The sequence below is a fragment of the Lissotriton helveticus genome, chromosome 3_1 (assembly GCF_964261635.1).
Source record: "Lissotriton helveticus chromosome 3_1, aLisHel1.1, whole genome shotgun sequence".
NCBI classification, from domain to species: Eukaryota; Metazoa; Chordata; class Amphibia; order Caudata; family Salamandridae; genus Lissotriton; species Lissotriton helveticus.
The window spans coordinates 97,742,466-97,761,741 of NC_136061.1; the positions used below are offsets into that span (position 1 = coordinate 97,742,466).

Sequence of the window (19,276 nt, forward strand, 5' to 3'; positions counted from 1 at the left end):
GAATCTGTGGTGTCTGTCGTCGGTATTAATTCTTCTTTATTCTAGACGCACGCACTCTCGTCTCCTCCCGTGATGCGTCAGAGCAGGAGCCCACAGCTGCGCGCGGGGGCTGTCCCAGGGCCTTCATTGGTAGCGCTAAAGATTGACGGCCCTGGGACCCACTCACAAACTGCTGGGTACGCCGCGCACATCCGCATGCACCAGCAGTGACAAACGATCATCACATACACTGGTCCCCGCGTGTGTGGCGACATGCTGCTGCAGTGAGTGCACAGACACACTCACTGCACTGACTGCAGTACAGTAGTAGCACCAGTACTTTAATTTTTTGTAAGAAGGTGCGCAACTGCGCACAGCGCACACAGGGGCAGATAACTAACTAATTTGGTGTCACCCCAGATGGGGTGACACCCGGTGCGGCCCGCACCCCCCTAGTGACGCCACTGTCAGGAATATACGATACCAGAACCATTGCTGCTTGCAACAGTGCATCTTTCATTAAGTACCTTGCATTCTAACTTGTGTCCCACCTCAGCTCGGGTGGTCTTGATCAATGAGGGCGTACTGATCGCAGATCCAGCAGCGTCGCAAGGAGAGTCACCCTGCAAGACCACGTTCATTGTGTGATTGAGTGAAACCCCCACCGCTTCCACCGGTTACTGCATCTGCGCTCGTATGAGGAGAGAATACGTAATCCCGTCCCAGGGGAAGGTGAGGTGCGGGGATCTCATCACATCCAGGGATTTCCAGGGTGCGGTTACAAATAGTTGAACTCCTCTACAAAGGCGAGGTCCGCCTCAAGAGCCCACGCGCTGCTCTACCATATAGCCTTCTGGCTGGTCACACTAATGCAAACCTATAACCAATCCTGTAGCTTCTCTCATGCTGTTTTAGCATGAGAGAAGCATCTGTATTGGATGAAGCAGGGTAACCCAGCACTCCTTTTGCGACTGTATGAGAGAAGCATCAGGATTGGATGAAGCAGGCTAACCCAGCACTCCTTTTGCGACTGAGGGCCTGTGTCTCCAATCCCACGGCTGTTACGCAACTGCTGGATTGGTGAGGCAGAATAGTCCATGTCGGGCTGGCCGTAGCAAGCCAGCCGACTAATCCGACATGCACACTCTGCACTTGTATTGTCATCCCTGCTGCAGTCAATCAGCAGCAATCACCCCCGCCCTCAGACTTTTTTAGAGTTTTATATAGCGCAAACTAGACCAGAGACATCGGGTATCGGAGCGCTTTACATGAGCACCAGTTTAGTTTCAGAAGAACACATTATTTTTGTTAGGCCACATGGAGATTAAGTGATTTGCCAAGAATCACAGGATATTGAGCGTCACTGCCGAGACTCAAACCCAGTTCCCCAGCTTCGAGGTCGACCGCTCTAGCCGTAAGGCTACATCCTCTCGGACTTGCTGGCAAGCACATCGTAGAAATGATTGGCACTATTTTAATGATGTATTCATTGTGGTTTACTGCTACGCTCGCAACAGGTGGGTCGACGCTCCTCCGCCCTAAGGGAGGAACTGCCCCTGGAACGTACAACTGATATATGGGTCTTCTAACCAATTTGAGTGTAGTTAATACTATGTCAATTTCACAAAAAATAAATAGTGACTTTTAAACTGCTTGTAAACAAATAATTATGTATCCAATATATTGAGTGTTAAAAACCATACAATTGCAAACTAGAGATTTAATTAGTTCAATCCTAATTCACCGATTGACAAATTATATGGGTTCAAATGTATAGATAATTGATTACTGAATAGCTTTGGCAATCTAAAAGTTCTGACAGCAAAATGGACAATGCCTAGTTAACTTTCCTGAAATAGCAGCAGTTCAGTGTGTTATTTTGGTGACTGCATGAGATCCTCATCACCGAATCAGTTAACTAGTTATGTCAGGTTGCAGGTGGTTCCACCTGTGACTACCATTAACTTAGCTACCAGCTCATGAAACACATTTTATTGGGCTCCCTTCAAAACCATTAAGGACAAAGAGGATATTTTCTCTGCACTGATTCCTAAATTTTCTGTTAAAAACATCAATCCCAGATATGGTGTGGTGAAATACACACAAAGATGAAGGTAAATTGAATACCTTATTGTAATTCTCAGCCAGACGATAAAGAACAGCATCCAGCAGCAGTACGTTCTTCTCCAACCGCCACCAGGCGTCGTTACAAATTAAAGGTAAGTATTAGCACATCCTATGACATTAGTCCTACACTTTCCTCGCGGGGAGCTTCAAGCACGAGAGTACCCACGAGGAAAGAGCAGAACACCACACATCTCTTTCCTTACAAACAAAATAAAATGTAATTACATACATAGGGGCCTATTATCAACAACTAGCGAAAATTATCGCTCACTAAGCTTAGCGAAATTTTTTCTATCGCCGCGCTTCGCCTGATTTTATCGCAGAGATAATGTGCTATTAGCAACGTTTATCTCAAATGCGATAAAATTTCAGGCGTTAGCGGCAAAATGCGAGAATATCGCTGGTAATCCAGCAATATTCACGCATTATTGCTAATGAGGACTTAGCCATAATATCCAACTCCCATTGGATATAATGGCTAAGAAGTGGTCTGAGCAGGCGTTACTTTGCTAATAGTCGATAGCGACGCTAACTGGTTAGGTACGCCCACTTTGCATGTCATTAGCGATAAATATCGCTGACATGCAAAGCGGGCCCCAAATCGCTCGCTATCGCCTAAAAGCTGTCGCTAACATCAGTTAGCAACAGCTTGCTAATAGGGCGATATAATTATCGCCGCTTAGCAGCCGAAAACATCTGCTAAAGCGGCGATAGTCTAATATCGCCAGGCTTAGTAATATGCCCCATAGTCTTTTAAAATAACAGGACGTTTGATGATCCTTCTCTCACGAGTCTTGGTGTCTTCATCCCGAGGAACTTCATCCGGACGAACATCTTGCTAGACACTAGCTTCAATTTTCTGAGAAGAGCCAAGTGGGCCATCAGAAAAATCAACAGAAAAATTACGCAATGCAGAAGACTTCTTGATATCTTCCCTTGATGGAAAAGGATATTTACATAAAGCAATTCTCTTGAGATTCCAACATTTCCCATCCTACAAAATAACAGCATTTCTTCTTAATTTGGAAATCCGTTGAGGGTCAAATAATCTACTTAATTTCTTTTGGACAAAACCAGGTTTCTTTACTCTAACCCACTGACAAACAGAAAGTTTAACATTATGCGTGTTGTGTTAAATATCATACAATTGTTTGTACTTGTCATATTTAACCAGAAGGTTATTCTTCGAATCAGCGGAAGACCAATTAACTTCACCATAACTTTTTATCCAACCAGGATATCATTTCGCTCTAGGTTTTCTCCCTCTCATCAGTTCAAACCGGGAACATTTTGTAGACTCAAACACAGAAACTCTGTAGGACAAAAGAGTTTTAAACATTTGTGTTTCCCAGGGAATGTTGTTCTTACAAGCCAGTTGTATGGCACCCTTCAAAACTCTATTATACCTTTCCACAAAACCATTACCACTGGGATTATACAATGAGGTGGTTTTGTGCTGAATACCACACTTCAATAAGTACTGAGTCATGACATCCGAAGTGAATTGTACCCCGTTATCACTAATGACAACTGCAGGAGTACCTTCACTCATGAAAACCTCATCAAAAAATGAAATCACAGTCTCAGTGTCTAATTTCCTGTTAATCTTGAGCACATGCCATTTAGAAAATACATCTATCATGGATATGAAATATTTCCCTGAACCCAGGATGTCCACAGCAACACTTTCCCATGGTGATTCCAGACACATAAAATCACTCATGGGAGGCATTAATGTTTTAAGAGTTTTATCAGCTGTAGAACACAAACCACAATCTCTTACAACTCTCTCTACCTCAATATCAACAACAGGCCGCCAAAATCTGCTTTTGACAAGGCTTTTAGTTTTAATGATACCTAAATGCCCATCTTGGCAAAGGGAAATGATTTTATTTCTTGGATCAGATAGAGGAACAATTTTATCACCTCTCATAAGATTACCATCCAAAGCAGATAATTCATCTCTGACTTCCGAAAATGGTTTCACATTACAAATACCTACTTTGCAAGGCCAACCCATGCACAAAAATTCCAAAACTTTACTTAAACACTCATCTCTAGTCAAAGCTTCATTCTACTCTTCTTTTTGAAAGGAATCGAAACCATGATCCCATAACCAAGCCACTTGAACATTATCCATAAGGTCATCATGGTTTTCCCACATTTGAACTGGTAATCGTGACAAAAAATCAGCTATAGCATTTTATTTTTCAGGCAAGTATTCAACTTTATATACAAAATCTAATAATCTCATTGAAATGCGTGCTAGCCTGGCAGAAACATTAATCATGCCCACATTGGATAAAACCTTGACCAACGGTTCATGGTCGCATTTAACTGTTACTTCACTTCCCCAACCAAAAGTGCGAAAATGCTCAAGGGCCATTGCGCAAACGAGAGCTTCATGTTCTATCACAGCATATTTATGCTCGGCAGGAGATAAGGACCTAGAAGCATAAGCCACAATGGATTCAAAACCATTTTTATCTATCTGTGAAATAACTGCCCCAATACCAGTACTGCTAGCATCTGTAGTGATATTTTTTTTTTCCTTTTGGATTAAACCTTGAAGAGCAGGTGCAGAGACAATACCATTTTTAATATCATAAAACTCCTCCTGACAAGTATCGGACCAAAGAAATTTAGAATTGGATATAAGAAGTCACCTAATGTGAATAATTCTGTTAGAAAAGTATTATAAAAATTTAGAAAAAAATTCCACAAGGCCTAAAAAGGATTTAACCTCATCCTTGTTTTTTGGGCTAGGAGCATCAGTAACGGCAGAAACTAATTTGGCTTTGGAATGTATCCCCACTGCATTGATTTCATGACCCAGATAGCTCACACTATTGGCTGCAAATTTACACTTTGAAGATTCAACAGTCAAACCAAATTTGTTCAAAATGGAGAGTAAATGAGGCAGTTTGTTTTTGTGATCGTCACTGTTTCTACCCATAACAAGAATATCATCCTGAAAGATGAGAACATATTCCAAATGACCAAAATTTCTGTACATTACTCGCTGGAATACCACAGCGGCTGATGCTAAGCCGAAAGGCATTCTAGTGTATTGGAAACAACCAATGTGAGAAATAAAGGCAGTCAGATTTTTGCAAACACTATAAATGGGAATTTTATGGTAGGATTGTGAGAGGTCAATGGTGGGAAAACTTCCATACTTCTGATTTGGCTATTAATTAATTAATTTTGGGTAAAGGAAACTGTTCAATCAAAATGTTCTCATTGAGATGGCGTAAGTCGATGCTTAATCTGACCTTTCCGTTGGCTTTCCTTGTGGCGACCAACGGAGAAACCCATTGGGAGGATTCAACAGGTTCTATAACACCAATTTTAACTAATCTGCCTCATTCTTTCTCTACTTCATCCCTCACAGCAAAAGGAATATTACGAAGTTTATGAACTTTAGGAGAAGAATCAGGTTTAAGGCAAATTTGATGTTCAAAACCTTCAATTTTCCCTAAGTTTCCTGAAAAAACAACTGTAAATCTTTCGCACAACATTTTGCCTAAACATTCACCTTCGTCCGATACGAGACCTTGTTCCACACTGTTGGGATCGAAAATGATGTTGAGATTCCTCTGACCGTTCCATCCAAGAACAGATGGACCTTTCTTGGAGACATAAAGTTTGCACAGCGCACTTCTATTTTTAAATCTTAAAATAAGGTTCCTAAAACCCAGAAGATGAATTGGTTCACCAGTGTAACTCTGTGGAGCAATATCAGATTGCAGTAAATCAGTTCCAAGTTTAGAAACAAATTTATCAGACCAAACAGATTCATTCACAATCACAAACGGAGAACCTGAATCAGCTGCAATGTGAATGTTAACACCACCTATAGGCATTAAGCAAACTGGTTTGTTAGAATCATTGGCATGCACAATATTGAGGACAACATTTCTAGTGGATGATGAATTGAGGCAACTTTCCTTGTTATTTTCATCAGAAGAAGACATAACCCCATCTTCAAAACACTTAACCTTATCTTTTCCAGATTGTTTGGTATGGCACACGCGGCTGAAATTACCAATTTTCTTACAAATGGTGCATCTTTGTCTAAGGGCAGGGCAACTTTTATAGTTAGCAAGAAAGTGTTTACTATCACAACCGTAACATCTGAACTCTTTACTATTGGAATATGTATGTTTTTAGCAGAGGTTTTGGTAGAAGTAGAATTTTTTGTTCTACTAGAAAGAACTCTGGCAACCGTTTCTTGATTTGTGCCCTCAGGGTTTTCGTTTTTAAGGGCCTTAGCACACCTACCTGATAATTCTGCATTTCTGGCAACTGCCAGGACATCTTTATGAGTATTGTTACCATTAACCCATAACCCATAACCTGTCTTGAATTGAAGTCATAAGCATGCATCACAACTTGGTCTCTAATTAACTCTTCTTCAATGACGTCAAATCTACACTCAATAGCTAGTTTCTGAAGAGCAGTAACAAAATCCTCAAATGATTAATTTTTGTGTTGTTTTCTTTGGTAGAATTTAAAATGTGTAACTCCAATGCACACGTTGGGTGAAAAATAATTATCTAATTGTATTATGGCTTGGTTAAAAACATTATCATCCCCTCAAACCATATTTTTGTAAATTCTTAACCCTTCGGGTCCCAAACACTGCATTAGCAAACCTTTTTTTCTGTCTGCTGAAAGCCTATTGGCATGGTCACTGGTTAATAAAATATTCTTTCCATTGTATCCAAGGAATAGGTGGATCACCTGGAACACACAAACATTCTTTAGGATTTACTGGTACCTAATGTAAACAAAACATTACACTTACAATAAGAGTTCAAATGTGCCAACGCTGATAAATGATAATAGTGATATTGTAAAAATAACCAATTGGTATAACAAACAATAAAGTAACTAGAATTATAAAATATACAAGTTCACAAAATGGCTTGAAAGGTAAGGAAATGCAATTGAAATACTATTTACACTTTTAAGATTGAATGCTGTGTGAATCAGCGTGAAATGATTGTGCGAAGAATGTCAAGTAGAAGCAGCAAGTCAAAAGAATTGAGCAGGCACAAATTATGAAGAAATGCTAAAGATAATGTCGTGCTTCAAAAACAGCAGGCAAAAATTATGAAGAAATACTCAAGATATGTAAAAAAAAGTCTCACCTCATTTAAACGATGCAGTCAGTAGAGAAAAAAACAACACGTTAGCCAAAAAGTTCAGAGAAGAATGAAGAAGACTGACATACCTCTTGATAAACGATGATGATAAACGGCAAGAAATTACACAATAGGTTGACATACACCGCAATTCATGAAATGTCACCAAACTCAGCTCGAAAGCATAGAAAAACAGCCTGACGCATACCGTAATTTACTGGGCCTGGCAACTGTCGATAATTGAAGCAAAAGAGGAGGAGCCTTACTGAAGTTTGGGATGAGTGTCTGGGACTTCTCTGAAGACGTAGGTGTTGAACCAATGTAGGCGCTCATGGTTTAAGCGTGAAAAACAGCAACAATGAAATCATGTTAAGCAGGAAACTCCGAAGACTTTGGCTGAGCAGCTGGAAATCTTATTGAAGGAAGCAAATTGAGGAATGCGAGGGTCTGATCTAGCCGAGATCGTCACCAATATTTGTGTGGTGAAATACACATAAAGATGAAGGTAAATTGAATACTTTAGTGTAATTCTCAGCCAGACGATAAAGAACAGCATCCAGCAGCAGTACGCTCTTCTCCAACCACCACCAGGAGTCGTTACAAATTGAAGGTAAGCATTACAATATCCTATTACAGTGGTTCTACACTTTCCTCGCTGAGAACCTCGAGCACAAGAGTACCCACGAGGATAGAGCAGAACACTACATATGGTCTATTAATTATTAGATTAACGGACGCGAGCCTAAACAATGACAAAGATTTAACAGATACTTGCACTACATCCTGCCCGCCTAAAAGCAAAACATCCTAGGGTGTCATTATGAGTGACTCTGGTAACCCCTATGTACTCGATAGCCCATAGGAATGCCAAGATGCAGTGTTTCACCCAGAGACTTCGGCTGCTGAAAGCGGCTGAAATGTTGGGTAAAACACACGGAGACACTTGTGGGGCTTGCTGTGAAAACACCAATTCCTGAATGGTATTCCACAAAATCTCATATTAGACTTTATTTCTGCCTTTTGGACTTACCAATGCATACGCTATTTATTGGTAGCTGTGGGGTGAGTGGGAGACAAATCAACCAAAATCTGTCTAACTCCAAAACCCATTATAAGCAATTGGTTTTCAAAGATTTTCCTAGTAATAGATAAGCCTGTATCATAAATATTCATGAATAAATTGCATCTATACTAACTCTATGTATTATACACTAGTAGGAACAGCAGTCTCAAGTAAAACTTTGCTAACTCATCTCTTCTTGGGAAAATTTCTATATATCACAGGAATAAATTCATAATTATTGACTGCATAAATATAGACACATATAAAATATACACTTGTAGAAATGTTGATCTGTTCTTAAACCCACTTTCAACTTATAGTACGGGTAGCCTAAATGGCTATTATAACTCAAATCCTGGCACAATTTGATTGAGCAAAGCTCAATGGTGCTATTAAGGATATCTAAATATATTTGTAGGTAGATATTTGTGTATGATCTTTATTTTTAATGTCTAAATATTTGTAATATTGCAATGTGTAGACCATCATTGTATAAGCTGCGTTTTACTTACAATTCTTCACTCTTACCATCACAACAGGAAGGTTATGTATGATTCAAATGTATAGTTCATGTGAGGTATTAACATATGGCTGACTTCACATTATCTCCAAGATGTTGATGTGTGGCAGTTCTTATCCCACTTATCCTTTTACAGAATCGTCCGTTTAGGGCACAGCTAGTTGACATGTCCTAAGCCACTTCGCTACTCCGGTCCCCAGCTTTCAATTCCCCTCTGCTCATAACTTGTACATTTGCAGCCTTATAGCATTGGCTGATGACTAGTATTGCTATCACTCATTAACACAGGGAAAGCCAAAGGTACTTCTTAGATCAGTTGATAAAACTTAAACATTGTTAGACTTAGGGCCTAATTGAGAGTTTGGTGGATACAGTTATTCCATTACAAAAGTTATGGATATCTTGTGCACAAAACGACACTTCCATTATATTCTATAGAACTTGTAATTTGGTGGACGGGATATGCACACGTTTGTGACGGAGCATTCCATCCGCCAAACTCGTAATCAGGCATTTGTGTACTCGAAAATTATTTATGTTATTTTTAATCTATGATCTAGTTGTCAAACTTTAAAATACCACTTCTTTTATGCATTAGTTTATATTCCTTTTTTAACACCCAAAAACTTTCACCAGGAAAATTGCATACTGAAAAGAGCGATACATACTATATATCAAAAGAAGTAAAATATAATGTAAGGAGTAGAAGAAACTCCTTCCATAGTGTATTTTACACATCAACACTTTGACCATTGTACTTGAACAGCCCATTGTCATGGATACATGTGTCAACACGCACTGTAAACAAGACACAGTTCTAAAATGATGAGCTGTTTTCTTTACAAGTGCAAAGACCTATGTGTACGCAAGGCTGCAAATCATGTACTGTGCTTTCTATTAAAGAAAACTGATTTTAAGATTGCCAGCATTACACACATGTATTAGGCGGAGGAAAGATCATTGGAAGAGAACGAGGAAATCAGACACTCCTAGCGAGTGCTCAATACAATACAAAATGAGTGCCTCAAGAATGTAGTCTTACGGTACAACTCTACCAATAAGAACACTGTGAGTCTGAAATTCCAATGCCAGGACAAATAGAAGAATTGGGCGGAAAGCCTTAAAATCAAAAGCAGATGCCTGAGACAGATAACAGTCATCCAATCATGCAGAGCAGGGTTTGACCAAAAGTCTACTCTAAAGGTATATGTGACAAATTGGACATAATATGACTGCCAACAGACAGTTAAAGCTGACAACTAAAATGTGAGGTGGCCAATTAAAAATAAAATGTTTTGTGTGGTATCCTGCTCTTCTTGCCATGTATTTCTTCCTTTGTATTCTTTGCCCTGCTGCTCAGCCAGAGTGTGTGTGATGTTATAGGATGTTATGTGTGCCCGGTGGAGGGAATGTCAGTTGGTGTGTGTGAGCTGAGCAGCTGGGATGCTGCTCCCGGTGGGACTGCTACCTTACAACTTACAATACATGTAACCTATGATTCCTACTTGGTACTAAAGAATAAACTTTCATCTTGTTTTTTCTTCTACGCTGGCTACCTTCATTTTTACAATTCCACATTTTCTTTATTAAAAGTATATTTTGTCATTTGCATTCATCATATTACAATATGAACATCAATATTTGTCAACAACAATTTGCTTTGATTGGGTATTGCATAGTCACATACTGAGTTTGTTACACTAAACGGGGTAATGCATATTTCATGAGATTGTTGATTCTATGAATGCTAGAGTGTGATCGCCAATTATCAATCACACATCAGCCATCCTTTGTAGTCCCTTGTAGTCTAACTGTTCTGGCCTACCTGATAAGTGACTAGTTCAAGGGTGCTCTTGTCTTTGTCTCTTTTAGCATCACTTTATATCTGGTAGATTTAACAATTTATGCATCCTGGTCTCTAGGCACTAAATAGTCTCTCAAAGGTTGCCATGTATCCTGGCGCCGGGCTCATCTGAGTAACTGTGTAGAGAATGTATTTGTGGCATCACTGCAATAGGAATGTCTCTTATGGGGCATAGCTTCAGCAGGGGTGTTTGGGGCATTACACCCCCCCTAATAAATGTATTCTGTAGTAAATAGTCGGGTACAGGTGCTTTAAGTCAGTTACAGTGAAGTGTTTGCTGGATTTCCGTTGGTATGTTTACATATATATGCAGACAAACACATGCACACACACACACAAACACACATTATTGTCCATGTTTTAAAGGTCTTAAAAATTGATATTTTCAAAAATATTGAGTCATAATTATCTCTCACAATCCGCCTTTCTTAGACTCCAGACGGAGTTCATAGACATTCCTCAGGACCAAACATTTGTACTAGTCACTCTGTAAAAATATATACCACACTCATATATGATAAGATGGCTATACTGACTGTTTTCAAAAGCAGGCACCAGAGACGTAGGTAATTAAGACGCCATCTCCATCTGTAACACAAGAAAGAGCATATAAGGATTGCGAAATCGGAAACTCAAGGGGACAACAACAACAAAAAAAATTTTTTTTATATGGGTGAAATTATCGTGCTCTTTCTTGTTTTACAGATGGAGATGGCATATTAATTACCTATATCTCTGGTGCCTGCTTTTGAAAACAGCCAGTATAGCCATCTTACCATATGTGAGTGTGGTATAACAACACCAGTAGCACTATACTGTTTTTGTTATCCAGCAAATGGTTTAATTTCTGAGCTATTTATCACAAAACATGTGCTACATATCCAGTTGTAATTCGCTGGTTATTGTTCTTGATCTGATCTTGAAACAAATTGATTTATCTGATTGAGGTAGCAATATATCAATGGCACATTAAGCAGATTTGTTTGCACTCCATGACCATTTGACTTCCCCAAGTCTTCAGACACACTTGCTTCTATTATTGTTTATTAGATTAAACTCTTAACAGTGAAATTTTGCTTCTAGAAAATGGTTGTGTCTTAATTTCCCTCACAAATTTGTGCATGTGGGTCCTAAAAGAAGATGCATGAATTTTGATGGAAATCTGATTTTAGGTATACATTTTCAAAACTGTTATAGTAAATTCTTAGTCTTATTGTTAAGTGCTTCAAGGGCTTCAACAGTAATTAAACGTGCTTAAAGGGCTTCAAAAGTAAAACAACTTTTCTATTCTTTGTTGCCCTAAAGGATTGTATTCAGCTTACCTTAAAAATGAGGGCAGCTCGATAAATTCCAAATGAACTAACTTGCATACGGAAAAAGGTAAATGATAGCATGAGGAAATTCATGCCGCACCGCACATTGGCAAACCGTATGTTTAATGATCCACACAGTAATGAAACATTTGCTAGTTAACTTAATGGAAAGTTTCAATTCTATTAAGGACTCAGAGGCAAGGATTGTGCTATCACTTTCCATGCTTTATTGCACAGCAGCCATTTTAAAACTTAAACTTGGACACATTTACCAAACACCCTTGGGAAAATGGCCAGAAACAAAACAAAGAAGGGACAAAATTGTCCCTCAGTCCCTATGGCCAATCACAGCCCGGGAACCCTCTCCTAGTCTATCCTTGCTCATCCACTTTCTTTGCGACAAAGCACCGTCTTCCAGACCAAGTGTCTTGTTTTCCGGAATCTGTTCCTGGAAGAAAAAAAAAAAAGAATACATGAGGACCTAAGGCCAGAAAGGTCAAGCAAATCAGTCACCAGAGGAATACAAAGCCACACTGCAAATTATCAAAACAGTCCAACTAACAAAACCCTGAACAGGTTTAAGCATCAGCGCCAGACTACTGCATTAAGAAAATACAACAATGCAGCAGATAAGAAACAACGTCAAAAGAAAAACACATACTTACTCCAACAGGGAGGAATCTCGTGGAGATCTGTGGTGGTATAACCCTCGCCTCCGAGTTCTTAATAGAATTCAAACTTTCCGTTACGTTAGCTAGGACATTTTTCATACTATGTCAGGACCGAAGGCTTCGGATTATGCTGCTTCAAAGCTTACTTACCACCAAATGGACCATATCAATGGCCGGTTTATAATAGAACCTCTTAAAAGTTGAATCTGAGGACCAGTCTGTCGCATTCATAATGTCCTATAAACGGGCTCCCAGAGAAAAAGCGTTCGAGGCCATAGTGCCTTTTGCCGAATGAGCCCCAAATTGTCGTAGGCTAATGCCTGCCTCCTGCATAACCCAACGCACCCAACGTGTGATAGTGGGTGAAGAAACTGCCTTGTGTGGCTTTTTAAGCACAATCAAGAGCTGACGCTCTCCAGGAGGGTGTAGATCCTCTGACATCTCCTCATATGCCTTCAGACAACACACAACACAAAGCTTGGGAGAGTCTGGAAACCCTGGGTACTCAATCGTTCGAGAATGTGTTTTAGTCCTACGATAACAGTGAAAGACACCCCCGAAGGAGAGAAGATTCTGCCCTTGATGTTCAGTGCCCGCACGTCCGAAACCCTGCGACATGAAACCAAACAAAGGAGCATTGCAAGTTTGACAGACAGTTCATTGCGAGAAAGAAATTTGTTGTGCTGCCAAGAAAGAAACAGATTAAGCACTCTATTGACATCCCGGAGCTCCGAGTACCTGGGTTCCGGATGAAGTCATAAACGGAGACCTCTCAATAGCCTACAAACAAAACGATGTTCTCCCACCGGTTTGCCATCCAATGGGGAATGCCCCGCTGAGCTCGCCGAACGGAATGTATTAACTGACCTGTAAGCGAGACCCTGCTGAGCTAAGTGTGTGTGCCAAAAATTCTAAATGTGGACCACGCCGGCGCCCACGGGATCACAACCCCGTCGCACACACCAACGACAACTTCTTGTCCAGGCCGAACGATAACCCTTGACGGTACTATCTGACCAAGCCCTGGACAAGTCGTTCTCAGCGAACTGCGAAAGGCCCGGGTGTGACCATCGTCCTGTGTAATCCTCCACGCCATTAGGTGGAGAGATCCTTCGACAGCCATCTGATGAGGAACCCCGTCCGGATTGAGAAGAAGCTCTGGAAAGCGGGGGAGTGGGATCAGAGAATCCCAAGAAAGTTCCAGAAGAACCGGAAACCACACTTGAGACCTTCAAAAGGGCGTGATGAGAACCATGCGGGCTTGTTGTCACTGGATCTGGGCCGACACCCTCGTGATCATGGCTGGAATCTCGAAAATGGCGCGACTGCCATCGCCCACCAGATTCTCCCGACCCGATTGTCGAGGCAAAACTGCCAAAGTTTCGCTGCAAGTTACAAAAGCGCCTTTGAGCGAGTACCCCCTAGGTGGTTTATATACCTAACCGCTGAAACATTGTCCATTTTCAGAAGGATGCAAGACTGGACCCTTTCCTTGGTCCAACAACGCACAGCGATAGAACCTGCCAAAAGCTCTAGGCAGTTGATATGAAGCTTTTGTTCCTGGGGTGACCACAAACCGCCTGTGGAGAAATCTCTGCACCTGATGCCCAAGCCCGACTTGCTCACATCTGACTCTATGATGAAGTCTTGAGTGGAACCAACAATCGCTCTCCTGTTACATGCTTCCATGTTGGAGAGCCACCACCAAATTTCCTCCACAGCCTCTTCCGAAAGGGAGACTGGATAGAAGTAAGTGAGCCCCTTCCGTAAGTGCTTGGCTTTTAGCCACTGCAAGGCCCAATAGTGAAGGGGCCCCGGGAAGATAGCCTGGATCGAGGCTGACAGCAACCCCATGATGCGTGCTATCTGCTACAGGGGACCTGTGCCCTTGACCAAAGTCGGCCAGAGCTCGTGTCGAATCTTCGCCACCTTCCGTGGAGGAAGACTGAGAGTTGCCGACGTTGGATCGACCACGAAGCCCAAAAAAATGACGCGTTGAACTGGCACCAAGAGGGACTTTTTGGTGTTCATGACAAAACCTAACCCTCCTATAGAGACACAGCCTGCTGGAGCTGTTCCCAAAGCGTTCCCAGATCCTGGGCCAGCAAGAGCTTATCATCCAAGTAAACAATGAGGCGCATGAGATATTCCACCACCGGCCTGAGAATCTTAGTGAAAGACCAGGGAGCGGAGGCGAGCCCGAAAGGGAGGGTGGTGAAGTGGTAAGCCTGACCGTGCCAGAGAAATTGCAGACATTTTCTGTGAGGAGGCAAAACAGGGATGGCTAAGTAAGCATCTTTTAAATCCAGGCGGGCCATCCAATCCGCAGGCCTGAGCACATGCCGAAGGAGGTGAATACCCTCCATCTTGAAATGGCGGTAAACCAGCAATTGGTTGAAATCACGCAGATTAAGCCCGGACACTGCCCCCGTCCGTCTTGTCCACCACAAACATATTGCTGAGGAAACCGCGAGGATCTGAGACTGTGCGGCAAATAGCACCCTTGTCTATGAGAGCAGAGATCTCCGCGCCTATCAGGATCTCCTCAGATTGAGAAAACTGAACGAGGTTGGCCGGGCAGGTCTGTCTGGGTTCGCCACAGAAATCTACCTGAAACCCTTGCACGGTCTGGAGGACCCAAGCGTCGGACGTGATCGACTGCCACACACAGAAAAATAGCCAAGTGGCCCCCCACTCTCACCACGGAAAGAGAAGAGAGACTTACCGGGATTAGCGGTGTTGTCCCTGCCTCGGAAACCTCTGCCCCAGGAACGTCTGCAATGGGATGGGTAGAAATTGGAGTAATGGCCTGTGTTTGGGACTGCCCTTGCCTGGAGCCTTGTCCCCTGAAAGAGTTGGAGTTGGGGACCTGGCTGGTCAAGCAGCCCCCTCCTCGACCGGCCCCACGGAAAACCCGTGAGAAAAAAACCTTTTTGATCGAAGATTGGGCCTGATCTAAGGACATGAAAGTATTAACAAACTTTCCTAATTCTTTTATGAAGGGTTCTCTGAACAAACCTCCCTGAGCAACCGCTCCAGCTTCTGAATCTGCCAAATCTCCCAACTTTGGATCCACCTTAATCAGAAATGACCTCCTGCGCTCTGTCGAAAGCGCGCAATTTGCGTTTCCTAAGAAGACTATCGCTCTCTGCGCCCACCCAGAGAGGGCCTCAGGCAAAATCAGGGCTCCAGCATTCTTGGCATCCTCAGCCATATCTAATATCATCGTCATGGGGTGCAACCATACCTCACTATCTTGTACAGCAGCGGGGCGCCGTAAGCCCAAAACCGGACCCATGGGACCGCAAAGACAGGGAAACGGAAGAGCTGGAGCTGAAGCCACACAGCTAAAACTCGCTGGGAATAGACCGTAAGCGCGGGGACAGCGGAAGCGCACTGAAGCGCTCACCACAGCAGGCCGACTGCCAGCCTGAGGTAAGATGCCACAACGCGCTAGGGCCGCATGCAAACTGAACACGCTATGGCCACATAAACAATGCGCAAGCACAAAAGACAGGCGCAGGACGCTGCCAGCAGTCCCACAGCCGCCTTACACAGACAATTTCAAGAACAAGTAAAGAACACTTTAAAAACACTCTTCTGAGGCTGCTGAGCAGCAAAGAAAGAGGACGAGCAAGGCAAAAAGGACAGACTAGGAGAGGGTTCCTGGGCTGTGATTGGTCATATGGTCTGAGAGACATGTTGGTTCCTTCTCTGTTTTGTTTCTGGCCATTATGCCAAGGGTGTTTGGGAAATGTGTCCAAGTTTAAGTTTTAAAATCGCTGCTGTGCAATAAAGCATGGAAAGTGATAGCACAATCTGAAGCCTCTGGTCCTGACATAGAATCACTATGGTGGCTTAGATTTTATCCATCTTCTCAGGAAGCTGATTGTTAACTCTGAAATTGCTCTTTTAGCTAATGACATTTTATACATCTAGCTTACAAAGGGAAGCTTAGACCATTCCAAAATATGTACTTCTAATTTCACTTGTATCATAAGGAGATATGATAGCTGTACTGTTCATCTCTTTCCCTGATGCCAAGCTGATTGAGCTGCCATAAATAGGTAGAAGCAATGAGTCACCCATTCTCTGTTATGTTAAATGAAAGGGTGACAGATATAAAGCAAATTCCAGCACACCTATCAGATAATACAGTAGTTTAATTAGAGAAAAATAGCCCAATACAAGAAAACATGTGTATATTGACTCTGGATCCCGAACTACTAAAAGACAGGAACCGAATAATGGCATTAAAAAACACAAACACATCAGTTGTTAAGCACATTAGGCCCATTTATGAGAAGTGGCGCATTGCTGCGTGAAAGCAGCAACGCGTCACTTCTCAGTGCGCCCTCCTTGTGACATCATGGATGCGTCATATTTACTGTATGACGTATCCTGTTGCAAGGAGTTACAGATATGCCAGTATTTCTGATGTATCTGTAGGCGCAAAAGTGGCGCATTGCTGCAGTGTGTCACAAAAGTGACGCAACTCCAGCAATGTGACCTTTCACATGGGGCAAGCCCCATGTGAAAGGACGTGTCAGTCTTACGCCTGCTGTAAGACAGGCGTAAGCTACTGGCACATTTGCATCCTTGAAGTGGCGCTGTGAAATCTTGTAGATTTCACTGCGCCATTTCTACGAGGCTTAGTTACGTGGGAACGCCCACCCTGCATACATTATACCTCACGCATGTACAATGTAGCGCAGGGGTTTACAAAGTGATGCATCACTTTGTAAATGGGCAGCAACAGGAGGCATGTTTTACGCCGCCGATGCGTCTCAAAAAGTGACGCAACGGAAGCGCAAAACTGTTGCAAGGCCTCATAAATAAGTGTGAAGTTACACACTTACAAGGCCTTTGGGGATGCTTACAAGGCCTTTTTATCAGGGATAATCAGCAGGGGAAAAGATCACTATAACCAAAAGCAGAGAGGAAGACCATTTGCTTATGAAGAAATTGGAAGAGTTAGAGCTGCAGATTCAAGTATTTGTAACTACGCTAGTAAATATGGAATTACACCAGTAGGTGGAAACCGCTAGGGAGATTCAGCAGCAGCAACATTATGAATACTGTGAACGAGCTGGAAAGATATTCTCATAGAAGACCAGAGAAAAGAGTGAAGGAAATCATGTTAAATGGGAATGGGATGATAAAACAAGCTGTTTGTGGAAAACGTTTCCAAAATTGCTACTGAGGATTCTGTTTTCACTCTCTCACTATGAATAAAATATGAATACAATAATGTTCTTTTACTTTAAAAAAGAAAAATCATTGTCTCGAAAAACTTTTTCTGTGATTATCAAGCTGTCCATGAATGTGTAAAAGCAGATAGATTCATCAACCTTGGATGTGGTCAGACTATATAAAAAAAGAAACATATAAAGTGGAAGTACAAATGAGGTTGTTTTTTAATCAATGTTTAATTTTTTGAAGACTAAGGCCCCCATTAGGATGGCGGGCGGACTTTGCCCTCATGCCATCCTCACGGAAAACGGGATCGCCCGCGAGCTGTGCGGTGATCCCGCCTAGCATATTATGATGTGCCCGCCACAGTGGCTGGCGCATCATGCATTTATAACATTGCGGCGTGCGGTTTTCACACCAGCACCCGCCGCAATGCTATAAATGCTTGTGATGCATTTGCATAAACAACGCAGCAGGCACCACCCGGTGCCTCCTGCATTGTGTATGCAAATGCAGGGGGGTACCAGAGGTAACCCCCATGTGCATCCCCCCACTCGCCTTCACGATGGGGGCCCACAGGGGGCTCCCAAAGGGAAGACTGCATGCCTTTGCCACCACGGAAAGGCATCTGATCCTGGCCATCCTAATATGGCTGGCGATGTCTGAAAGACACCGCCAGCCATATGAACCCTTTTACGCCCGGGTGTTTACGTCAGCCGTGGTCCCCCCGCCATTGTAATATGGCGGGGGGAAATGGGTGGCGGCCGGCGACAAATGTCGGGCGGATTGCCACCGCCTGCATGGCGGTGGCGATCCGCCCGACATCCTAATAGGCCCCTAAGTGCTGGTGCCCAATGCTTTTCTCAGAAGCGTGCAGCTGCACCGGCGTGCCCAATAGCAAGGCTGACACCTCATGCCTCTTTAATCGACTTCCAGACACTCCCTGCCCATTACCTCACTCTTGCAGATTCCTGCTTGCTCTGCTTGGTAACTTTTGTTCCCGTCTTCCTCAGTTGTGTGCTGACCATCATTTACTCTCGAGATTTGTTCAATGTGAAAAAATAATCAATCAATCATGGACATTTATATAGCGCACTACTTACCCGGAGGGTCTCAAGGCGCTTGGGGGGGGGGGGTGCTGCTACTGCTCGAACAACCAGGTCTTGAGCTTCTTCCTGAAGGAGAGGTGGTCTTGGGTCAGGCGCAGGTCGGTCGGGAGGGAGTTCCAGGTCTTGGCGGCCAGGTGGGAGAAGGACCTTCCTCCTGTTGTCAATCTTCGGACGCGGGGGACGGCGGCGAGGGCGTGACTGGCTGATCGGAGGTGGCGTTTGGGAGCGTAGAAGTTGATGCGGTTGTTGAGGTAGCTCGGGCCTTGGTCGTGAAGGGCTTTGTGTGC

At 42.8% G+C, this 19,276-nt stretch overlaps 1 protein-coding gene across 3 annotated transcripts in view; it reads left to right on the top strand.

Annotated features, from left to right (window-relative positions):
• The window catches only part of RAP1GAP2 (RAP1 GTPase activating protein 2), a 941,171-nt gene that overhangs the window by 794,487 nt on the left and 127,408 nt on the right, over positions 1-19,276 (top strand). The window lies entirely within an intron of this gene.